Below are 11,732 nucleotides of genomic sequence, written 5' to 3'. Positions count from 1 at the left end.
GCGCGTACCAGTTTGATGCTATTATCACGGAATCTTGACGAGTTTGTAATTTCATTGGCATTATTTTGTCTTAAAATACTTTAGATATAGATTTTCTTTTTTTTTTTTCCAACATTGAGCTCTGACGAGATGAGACTGCGGAGATTAAATCATATTTAACACATTCATCAGTCAGATCAACGCCACAAATGCACGATATTCTGTTGACATATTGTGGCACCAGCTGCTGTTTGATTAAAATAAATAAACGGTATACGTTTTGACACTAATAGCGTAACTTAACCAATTTTCGCTCCATTCGCATCAATCCAAGCAAACTAAATATTTGCGGTTTTTCGTGAGCAAAGATAAACCTAACCTTGAGCACAGCTGGAACAGTCTGCGAAAACAGCTAAATCCTTTCCATCCAGACATGCTAGTAAATATTGCCGTTTTACGAGGGGAACGTGAATCGAATCGGTCTACAAGTAGAAGCTTTTCACTCCCCACTCGGTCGGAGTTTTACTTTGGTCACCCACCCGCACGGCAGTGGCGAAGTTCACACACAGCCAACCAAAACGAACTTGATGCGGATTTTACGATAATGATGTGTTGCGACTGCGATGACACGCTGTGACATTCCGATGGACGTGATTCTGGCGAAATTGGATAATGGAAACTAGACGAGCGAACCCTCTCTAAACCCCTCTCCCCCACCGAACGGGTATTGAAAGGAACGTTTGTCAGCTGGCGCGGCAAGGTCCCTTCCATGCCATAACATCACGCGCCGTAAACCCCTCTGAATTGGCCGGTTATTTCTGTGCGCGATATTGAATACGTTTGGAACTTTTTTTGCATACGCCGCTTGATTGTGCCATCTTTTTGCACTCTCTGGCATTTGAAAATCCCGTAATTGGCACTTCGTTAGGAACTGCTCCGGAAAAATAGAGATCATAACATTTTTTGCTGGGAGACCATGATGTTTGTGAACGTTGAACGTTGCCGCGGATAGAAAATTTTTTTTATGTAATAATTAAATTTTCTCATCCTATTTTTCTGCTTTTCTTCAAGCACGCTTGGGTGATTATAACGCCTCTGTATTGGCGAATAGTTCGTTCGTGAAGCCAGTATATCAGGCATCTCGAAAATGAATTTTTAAAAATACAACTTTATCCTCACGGTGGCCAATGTCAATTTCCCGGTATTGCTCGTGACTAAAGTCTTTGAAATTAGGAGTCATTTTTTCATTTCGATATTTGTTTAGCACAAATATAACGTCAAATTTCACATTTTATGCTTCAATTATTACTTCAAATACAACATCAACCCAAACCCAACTCCACAGAGGGAATATACCTCTATTGGATTGTATTTGACAATTTAAGGTTGTTTTCAAGAAATCATAATTTGCAAAATTAGATTTCAAATCGAAGTATGGAGTTGATTCCCGGCCTCTGAGTATTATCCCGGTTCCTGAAAAACTAACATTGGGTAATGAAACTGTAAGCTACTATCCAAAAATTCAAAATAGAATCTGAAGTTGATTTTTGAAGAACAAAATGTCGCTATCAAAACACCCAGATTAGGCAATAACTGAACATTTTAGGATGTATTTAGGAAACCAGAAGTAGTCATCTGGATTTAACACCCCGGTTTTTAAAACTAATATTGAATGGTGCACGGATACATCTCAGAAACGAAGGAAATAATATCACGGTGTTCCCACAGACCGTTATTATAAAAAAATGCACCAATTCGAATCGTCATGACGTCAACATTTCATAATCATCAAAATTTCAAAATCTTCGTACGGTACATTTTTGAGTAATGCCCTTTTGAAGGTCGTAAAGTACAAAAAAGTGATATAAAAACGACGAAATACTTATTGTGAAGCACGTTTTCAACCATCATTTTATGAAATAACTTCCAAAATAGTTTCTACACATTCCAAGTATTATATTTCAAGACATTAACAATTGGTGATTTAGATTTATTTGAAAATCCCACAGTGCGCAGTGGTCTAAATTCGAAAAATCATGCTCGTTCTAAATTGGACTGTGAAAAATTGATTTTATGTACTCAATGTATGCAGCAAAATTGTTTCATAGAACAAGGCCTTACTTTTGGCGTTTTTTTCGATCAATCCACCTAACAGTTAGATAAAAAAATATTTCTTTGCTAGTTTTCAATATACCAGATTGCTTCCTTCAGCAAAGTTGTGGAAAATTTTAAAAGGAAAACAATTGCTGAATACTGTGATGTCCTATCTGTACGTTGGGCACGACAAAATAGAGTTTTTCATGGAACACCCCTCCTTAAAATCAGTTTTTTGTCTATAATATTTCTGTGATTATTTATTCCAAAATTTCAGCTTAATCAAAGTTCGGGTTATGGAGCCCCAAAGCCGTCAAAATTACACTTTTTTGACCGATGAAAAGATGCACAGAAATTGAAATCTATTTTTCTAACACAGCAAACAAAGAGCACGTGCGTTGCACGGTAAGCGGTATCGCTGAAGAAAGCAAGAAAACAATAAATTTTACAAAGTTTGAAAATCTCCAGACAAAAATATAGACAAAAATTGATTTTAAGGAGGGGTGTTCCACTAAAAACTCTATTTTGTCGTAACCAACGTACTATCTGTACACATCCCAGTATTCAGAAATTGTTTTTCTTTTGAAATTATAAAATTTAAAATTATATGTGTCTGAATGTTATGTTTAAAATGTCCGGCATAGTTGTGCTTTTGGCTACCAGAAATTCGCTATTTAGAGTGAAAAATGAATCCAGCACAAAATATCAAGGGTATTTTTTTTCTATAAATTGGGGTTTCATGTAAATCTATTCAAACAAATAATAAGTTCGAAAGGAAAAGGCTGAGTCTCGCCGCTAGGTGGATTAATTTTGTGTTTTTCACTTCGTGTTACCAGTAAGGCGCTTTCAGCGAGAATCGCTCAATATCAAAAAATATTCTACCGATCGAATCCTGCATCTGCCGATTGTCTACCTGAATTTGAAATCTCCAGCCCTACATAACATTTTTACTACAGATCTTATTGATTTATCTTAAGCGGGCGAAATGTCATTATTCTGTAATGACACAAGCGTTTCCATAAAATAAAAAAAAATCTTCGTGTCACGTGCAGTCGTTCTTAGTAAAGCTTAGATATTTTCTCTTCCTGCTTGTAAAAGTAGAAAATGATTCTCTAAATGAATTTAAAACTCAATTGATCATTTTTCTTTATAAGCCTTGAGGTTGTTCTATCGAATCAAAAACAATCAAATTATCAAGATGAATGGAGTTATTTTTTGCTGGACTGACAAGGTTGAGTATTCGGGAGTAATTTACGATAAAATCATATTTTTTTTATAGAGCACATTGAAAGCTCACAAGTAAAGTGCATTGAACAAAAAAAAAATGTTTCTATCCTCTCATTTACAGAAATTCAAAATTTTGTTAATTAAATGAACTTTTGATATACTAATGAATTTTTGGACCAGTAATACTGCATGCTTTATCGATCTGATTAAGCTGTTGTTTCCAAGAAGGAAAACGTCTCAAAGAATTCAGAATAAAGCTCCGGCAAATGATTTCGGAGCGCTCTTCTTTATTTAAAGACACTCAAATTACATATACTTAAGCAGGTATTAGACGATGCAAATATTTGCTATTTTTGGAACGGATTTTTTTTTGTGCAAATAAAACTCGTACCAAAAATAGCAAATGTTTGCTTCGTCTAATACCTGCTTTACTGATGTCGAAACATTTTTTTCAAGCTTTCGAAATCCTCAGTTTCTAGGAAACATACTGTTTTCTTATAATGGAAATTTTCAGGATAGATTTATTTTGTTTTCAAGTGACTGCCGGAAAACTAACCACATAACCTGGATTTGACAGTAAAACAGGAAACTTAGCTTTCCAGATTCTTAGTTGAAAAAGAAAAACTCGATATGAATAAAAATACTTCTAGAGCTATTTCGTTTTTGTTTTGCAATTTGGCTTTATGGTGAATTTTTTTGAATTTTTATAGTTTGGGGCAATATTTGACAGCAAAATCATGTTATTTATGTTATATTTCATTTTCGGGTTCTGCCGTTATTTTATTACATACTAGCTGACCCGGCAAACTGCGTCCCGCCTATTTTAGTATTTAATTTAATAATTTTAAACATCTTAAACTCAATGATTCCTTGCGATTGGATTATATCGTTTAAAAATGATTGGTTTTATCGGAATGGCAACATCCTCGACTTCTGGCTTTTGTACATGACCTCTATTCCGGATATGTATTGGGTGCATTTCAGTTATTTTCGTTGTTTTCCAGAAACTGAAAGTGGTCATCATCTAATTCAAAATGGTGTCCAGGGTCAATGCTTGGCTTCTCTACATCATTTCGATTACGGACATATCCATATGTAGTAGTATTCGGTTATTCCCGGCTGTTTCCCAGAAGTTGTCATTTTTTTAATTCAAACTGTTGTCTAAGGTCAATTTATAGCTCCTTGCATCATTCTGGATCCGGTGATACCTATATTGGGTGGTATTTGGTCTCTTTGGGCTATTTTTCAGGAACCGTAAGTCGCCATCTTGGATTTAAAAATGGCATTTGGAGACAATTTCTGGCCCCTGAGCGTCATTCTGGTTCAAGAAACACCCATATTGGGTGTTATTTGGTCATTTTCGGCTGTTTTCCAGAAACCGGATGTCACCATCTTCGATTTCAAAATGGTGTCTGTGGTCGATTCTAGCCCCTGTGTATCATTCTGGTTCCGAAGATACTCATATTGTATGAAAATCGGCCATTTTTGGCTGTTTTTTAGAAACCGGAAGTTGCCATCTTACAGTTCATAATGGTTCCTGAGGTCAATTTTCAGCTTCATTCTCGTTCCAGAGATTCTCATATTGGGTGGTAGTTGGTCACTTTGGGCAGTTTTCCGGACACCGGAAGTCGCCATCTTACAAATCAAAATGTTGTCTGAGGTCGATTTGTGGCTTCAGTGCATCATAGCAATTCCGGAAATACCCATATTGGGTGGTATTTGGTAATTTGCCGCTGTTTCTCAGAAACCGGAAGTCGCCATCTTCGATTTCAAAATGGCATTTGAAAACAATTTCTGAACTCTGAGCGTCAATCTGGTTGAAAAAACACTCATATTGGGTGGTATTTGGTCATTTTCGGCTGTTTTCCAGACACCGGAAGTCGCCTTCTTACAATTCAAAATGTTGTCTGAGGTTGATAGGTCGATTTGTGGCTTCAGTGCATCATAACTATTCCAGAAATACGCATATTGAGGGGTATTTGGTCATTTGCCGCTGTTTTTCGGAAACCGGAAGTCGCCATATTAGATTTCAAAATGGCATTTGGAAACAATTTCCGGCCTCCGTGCGTCAATCTGGTTGAAGAAACGCTCATATTGAGTGGTATTTGATCATTTTCGGTTGTTTTCCAGACACCGGAAGTCGCCATCTTACAATTCAAGATGTTGTCTGGGGTCGATTTGTGGCTTCAGTGCATCATAACAATCCCGGAAATACCCATATTGGATGGTATTTGGTCATTTGCCGCTGTTTCTCAGGAACCGGAAGTCGCCATCTTGGATTTCAAAATGGCATTTGTAAACAATTGCTGGCCCTGAGCGTCAATAGGGTTAAAGAAACACCCATATTGGGTGTTATTTGGTCATTTTCCGCTGTTTTGCCGAGCCTAACTTCTCCCACCCATCGTCGAGAGTCGAAAAACATAATTATTCCGTGGAAGATAGAGCCTCATCGAGTAGGCGCGCGTAGTTGGCCGAGGAGGACGGTTCTGACGTGTGTAAGATACCGTGGAAAGTTTTGAGCGCACATATACTGCTACTAGGTGGTGGTCTGAGTCGATATCCGAACCCCGGAGGGAGCGTAATTTTGTAATGTTTGAGAAAATCGGCCTTCAATCAGAACGTGGTCAATTTGATTTGTTGTTCGGTGGTCAGCTGATCTCCAGGCAACCGTGGAAAGAAGGTGCTTCTAATTACTAGGCCTCGGGAAGCTGCGAAGTTGATGAATCGTTGGCCGTTGTCGTTCGTGTCGGTGTGTAGGCTGTGCAGCCCTATCATCGGTCTATACATTGCTTACCTACCAACCTGGGCGTTCATATCCCCGATGACGATCTTGATGTCCCGTGACGAGCAGCCGTCGTATGTTGCCTCCAACTGCGCGTAGAACGATTCCTTCTCGTCGTCAGGTCTATCTTCATGCGGGCAGTGCACGTTGATGATGCTGTAGTTGAAGAAACGGCCTTTACGCTTCAACAGACATATCCTCTCGTTGATCGCCGTCCAATTGATCACGCGATCCTGCATTCTGCCCATAACACAAGCTCCCAGCTCGTTGGTTGCTCCACCGCTCTGGTAGAACTGGGCCTCGCCTCCACGAGCTTTCCACACTTTCTCATTTTTGCGACAGATCTCCTGCAGAGCCATAATGCCGAACTTGCGGGGTTCTAGCTGCTCAAGCAGCACCCTGTCTACGTCCACAAAATTTAGCGTCTTGCAGTTCTAGGTACCAAGTTTTCACTCCAGGTCCGTTTTTCGTTGCCTAGGTCCATGCCGAATGTTCCGAGTTATTTTTTTTTTAATGTTCGTAGTGTTTAGGTAGGTTGCCTAACTAGGGCCGCGCTACCGAGTGTCTAATGGGGCTGCCATCTTGGGTATAGCCTTCGAAACAGCACGTTTCTTTATCCAGCCGCCCGCTCCGGGTCAGACGCTGTTATGAGCCGCCCTTAACCTGGGAAACAGACGCTCAGAAGGGCTGGGCTTTCCTCCGAGGAGACCAACCCACCTTCCCTTTTCCCTGTCGACATCCCGGCTGATATCACGGGGAGGTAGGGATAGGAGTTGCTGGGCAGGATGCTATGGACCAAAATGGAGTCTATTGTATGCCAACTAGTACGGGTTGTACTGCAGGTATGCTCTGCCCAGCCGTTTACAAGCCTCCTTTCGCCTATGCATGTTTGTCATTATCCTCAGTATGTGGAAAGCGGATGAAAGAATTCACCGCACACTTCCCTTTCAATATGTGCCTGCGTGAAGCAATGCTTCCACCTCACTGCTTCTTTCTCCACTCCAAAAGATCGCAACCAACTTACAGAGTGACAAACACAGTTCCAGCTCACCCCACATCTGATATAAACAAGAGGCGTGAATCACTCTACAGAGAATACGCAGAAGTACACCACAGTGTTCACTGGCGAGTAGTCCGGAAAGTGAAAAAAAAACCTACCGGGCAAAAGTGTAGTCCTCGTGTAGCTACACCGTGAAAACGAAATCGAAATAAGTAAACTCGACCGGCACCGGCAACGCAGTCTATTTTTTCTCCCAATCTCTTTTCCTCTTCTGCCATGGTCAAGAAACAAACTGTAAAACGCACCGCAGATAGCTCTGCTGTGTAATAATTGTGCGTGATGTCCATACGTGTGAGAAAGTACATCCATAGTTTCAGATTCCACCGCGGTGCTTTCTGGAAGCTCACCAGATAAAAACCGTCCGTCGTTCTCTTTTAGCATGTGTGTTGATTTGCTCTTCAGTGTGAGAGCAGTTGTTTCCGCAGTGCAAGTATGTTCTCCTGCACTCTAGAGACTTTCTGAGGAGAAAAGACAAGCATGCCCCTATGTAACAATAACTGACGCAAACTCAACCCCCCTTCACCCCCTTCATGCGTTACGTAATTTGTGTACGACACCTTACGTAATTGGTTAAATTAGCTACTAACGTTGATGAAATTTTTAACCTATAGACAAGCATTGGTGTAAGTGATATATCTGCAAAATATTAAGTGACACGATATGGATGCAATTCAAATCAGCATACCTTAGAAAGGCTGCTGGGGCCATGGACAAATGTGTGAGGTTTAATTGATGGAAATATAATATTTTCATTTTTCTTTTTCATTCTTGAAACCGAAGTTAACCGACAAACAATGAGAATGTTGTCGAGGCATCCACATACTTTTTGTCACGTTTGTTAGAAAACTAATACAAAAGAAACGAAATAGATTCCTCGGATTACAATTCGCTTGCGCAGTGCTTTTTGTTTCTACGCCATTCTGAACAGAACAAAGCATGCGAAAATAAAACAAAAAATACTGGCAAAAATAGAAGAGAGTATAAGTTCACATAAATATATTCTCGTTACTCTTCGAGCGTGTTTGTTGTTGAATGAGAGAACCTCAAAAAATCCAAAATGAAAGTCTGGACTCCAGACTCTGGAGGACACAAATCGAAATTTTTCAACTTTTGCTAGTCGCTAGGTTTTCGTCTTGTTTCAAATTTACAAAATACACTGAGATAATTGGTAATTCAATTTTGACAAAGAAATATTTAATGAATAAGGGCTGAAACACTGAAACTTTCGGTATTGTTTCGAATAGAACTCTGTCATGTTGCCCTTACCGGTGAAAAAGACACGGAATCCAACAAATTTGCAATATTTCATTCAGACCAGACATCGTTGTATCATGATAGTTACTAAGTCCTGATCCTATTTCACTGCGTGACTAATGAGAGCAAAAATTGTCACATGCTCTTCAAATTAGCCTAATTAACATGAATTCCCTAGAGGCACGCGTGGGACATACCATTTATGCGGCACTAGTGTCCCCTGCTAATGAACGAACCGTTTAATCTGTTACTAAGTATTCGAAGGTCAATTGTATTGTCATTACGATCGCCCGAACAAGGCAGCAGTAATTGATAATGAGTCATTGGATAAATCAATCGTCTTGCTGTAACCACCCAGCATACTTTTAGGCTTCTCTACTATATTTGACTGAGCACAAGACCCGACCAGTGCGTAGTAGTGTTCGTTCGACTAGTCTCTCGAATGCGAATGGATTTTTGCGTAGAGAGGAAGGGCCACTTAACTAAACTGAGTGCAGTCGTTTCCACAGTGCCTTTATCTTGAATAAGCGGATTGGATTTTCTACCCCGCATCGGTAGACTCCTTGTCGATGGGAAAAGCAACGCTAGCTGAAGTAGAGAAGGCCCTTCTAAGTGCCGGCTCGAACTCTGGCACCGCAGTTCACCTCGGACTGCCTGACCATGCATGTGCCCGTTTGATAGCGAGGTAGTCCTACCTTTGTCTTTGGAAAATGTTCCACGACGAGTAGATAAACGTAGTAAAATATTCAATTTCCCAAGCTTTATTAGCGACCAGTGAATATTTATTGAGGACCCAGCAACACGTGGCCGAGATTGTTTTCCCGTTATGGTGTATAATGGCCATGGTAATTGGATATAAATGATTATTTTGTAATTTCGATGGAAATATCGGGCGCTGGATGGTAACAGATTCAAAAAGGCAATGACGTGGGTCAGGTTTACTTTTCTTTTCTATTATAAAATTCAATCAATTTGGTAATTTGAAAAGGAATTATAACTAAGTAATATATAAATAATTTTTTTCTGTTTGTTACTTTTTGTCAGAATAACTTGTTGACAAGAGACTTCTTGAGACATTTGCTCTGAAAGCGAGAATAGATTGTACTTATGCTTTGATCAATTTCTGAGAAATAATCATATTGAAACTTTTATTCGCTGTTTCACAGAAAATCATCCAGCTTTTTTCCTGCTATGTTTGTATTGTTAAAGTGAAGTTGCGATGGTAGAAAGAAAAAACGGTTACCAGTTTCGCAGCTATTCACTCCGTAGGTCTAAATTTTGTGTTCATATATCTAACAAACCATCTATCAGATTACGAATTCTGATAAACAGGAAGATAGAATTTCAATCACGGATCGAAGCAAACACCGACCGTAAGCGAAAGTGAAAAAGTTTTCGGGTATACGTTCTTCTCGTCAAGTTGATTTACTGAAAGTTAAGTAAATGGCTGTCTCATAATGTATAGAATATGGTGTAATGGTTTGATAAAAAAAAAATAGCTGTGGGGTGAAGACGCGTTGTTTCGCTTTGGAGGGTTGGAAACGAAGCATCACTAAGCGACAGCTGAAAACTTTTTCCTGTTTGTTCACGTGTACTTTCTCACTAGGAAAAATAGGTAAATGTCTTAATTTTCCGTGTTTGTACTTGTGAGGTGATTTCTAGAAGCACTGATGTTGGTTGTCAGGTATGTAGAATAGACTTATTAACATTTTAAGTACATCTTAGTGATATATTTGATGATGCGAAAATTTTTGTGCAGTGGTTGTGTATAAATAAACTTTTTTTCTGTGAATACTTTCTCAATATGGCTGATACTGTACATCATGAGCTACTTTCTGTTTGAGATGTTTAATGCCAGAGCTAAGGTTATATAGGAAAATCGTCCCAAAAAAGCAGCGAAGTGGACTTTTTTCCAATATTTTTTTTTCGTTGTGAATTGGTCAGAGAGTTTGAGTTTGACATCGATCCATGAAAAACTATACACAATTATGTAAGAAATCACATCGCAGCATTTAAACCTTGGGAAACCCAAGAGAAAAGGTCCGCAAGCGTTAGGTGAAGTGGATGTGGAATAATCCTACTGGGAGGAGTGCCACTCATAAAGGCCTAGCAACTCGAGCAGCTCATGGGAAAGGAATCAGAACAGTGGCTAGTGGTTATCAGGTGATCAAGTATAACACGGGTGAGAAAGGGCAGAATCTAATATAAAAAGGTTCACTTCCTACGAAAAAGTGTAAGGGTAGGACCAACATGATTTAGTTGGGTTGAAGAGGATGGAATGAATAATATGACACGAGAGTACACAGCAATACAGAGTAGTACCACTATTAGAGGTGGCAGACTCGTGATATGCACAGAGTTGAATCAAATGATGGGAGATAGTAATTTTTGTGTCAAATGTTTGAGTTATAATTATAAGTCCTAACTATTAACGGAACTGCGAGTTGTTAAATTCGTTTACACCAATGAAATCAGTGACCGTGAAATTCAATAACTCAAAAAAATGTTTTTGTTACACACAGGCACATTAAGCTGTGTTGGTGCTAACACACATTGTAGTTTATACATATTCAGCCTGAGCTAAAATCGCCACTGAAGTGTTTTTCAGCGAAAAAGGGCCATTCACATCTAACGTGGACTCAAAATTCGTCATTTTAAAAGCCTCCCTCCCATTTTATTGTTCATGTAAACCTTGTTTGCAAAAAAAGCTGGAAAAACGTTTGTTTCTGTGGTTCATTTAGTGATTAAAAATGAAGATTTCAGCATAGAAATAACAAGCAAAACAGCAAAGCATGGCCTTGGTGCTACGTTCTGAATTGGAACTCGACCTTCTGTTTATATACACAGACTTCGCAGCCAACTGTTTTAGTGTACAGGCCAATTACGGGGCTAGCGCTACGATCCTACTGACACTAACAGTCTCTACCGGACCGGGACTTGAACCTTCGACGACTGGTTTGTTAGGCCAGAATCGTACCTCAAGACCAGCTGGAAGGGTTGTTAGAATAAAAAGAATTTCAAAATCAGTCCATAACCACCTAGACCAGAAGAGACAAAAATGGGAAGAACCCCATCAAAATTCTTCAGCCTAAAAGGGTAGAGAAAAACTCCAAAAGAAGGGCAAAAAAACGTCCTTGCAGTTTAGAAGAAACCGAATGAAATATAAATACACATTTCAAAATGCTTTGAATTATCGATTATCGAACACTTCAAAACGCCAGAAAAACAACACAACAGATTCCAAATCTACTCAAAAGAATCTCAGCGAAACGAAATTGGAAGTTAAAAAATTAGCGCGAAAATCCTGAGAAGAGCTTAAAAAATACCTAAATGGCT

Source organism: Wyeomyia smithii, chromosome 2, assembly GCF_029784165.1.
Source record: "Wyeomyia smithii strain HCP4-BCI-WySm-NY-G18 chromosome 2, ASM2978416v1, whole genome shotgun sequence".
NCBI lineage: Eukaryota > Metazoa > Arthropoda > Insecta > Diptera > Culicidae > Wyeomyia > Wyeomyia smithii.
The sequence above is the reverse complement of the archived record's forward strand: the minus strand, read 5'-3'. Positions refer to the sequence as shown.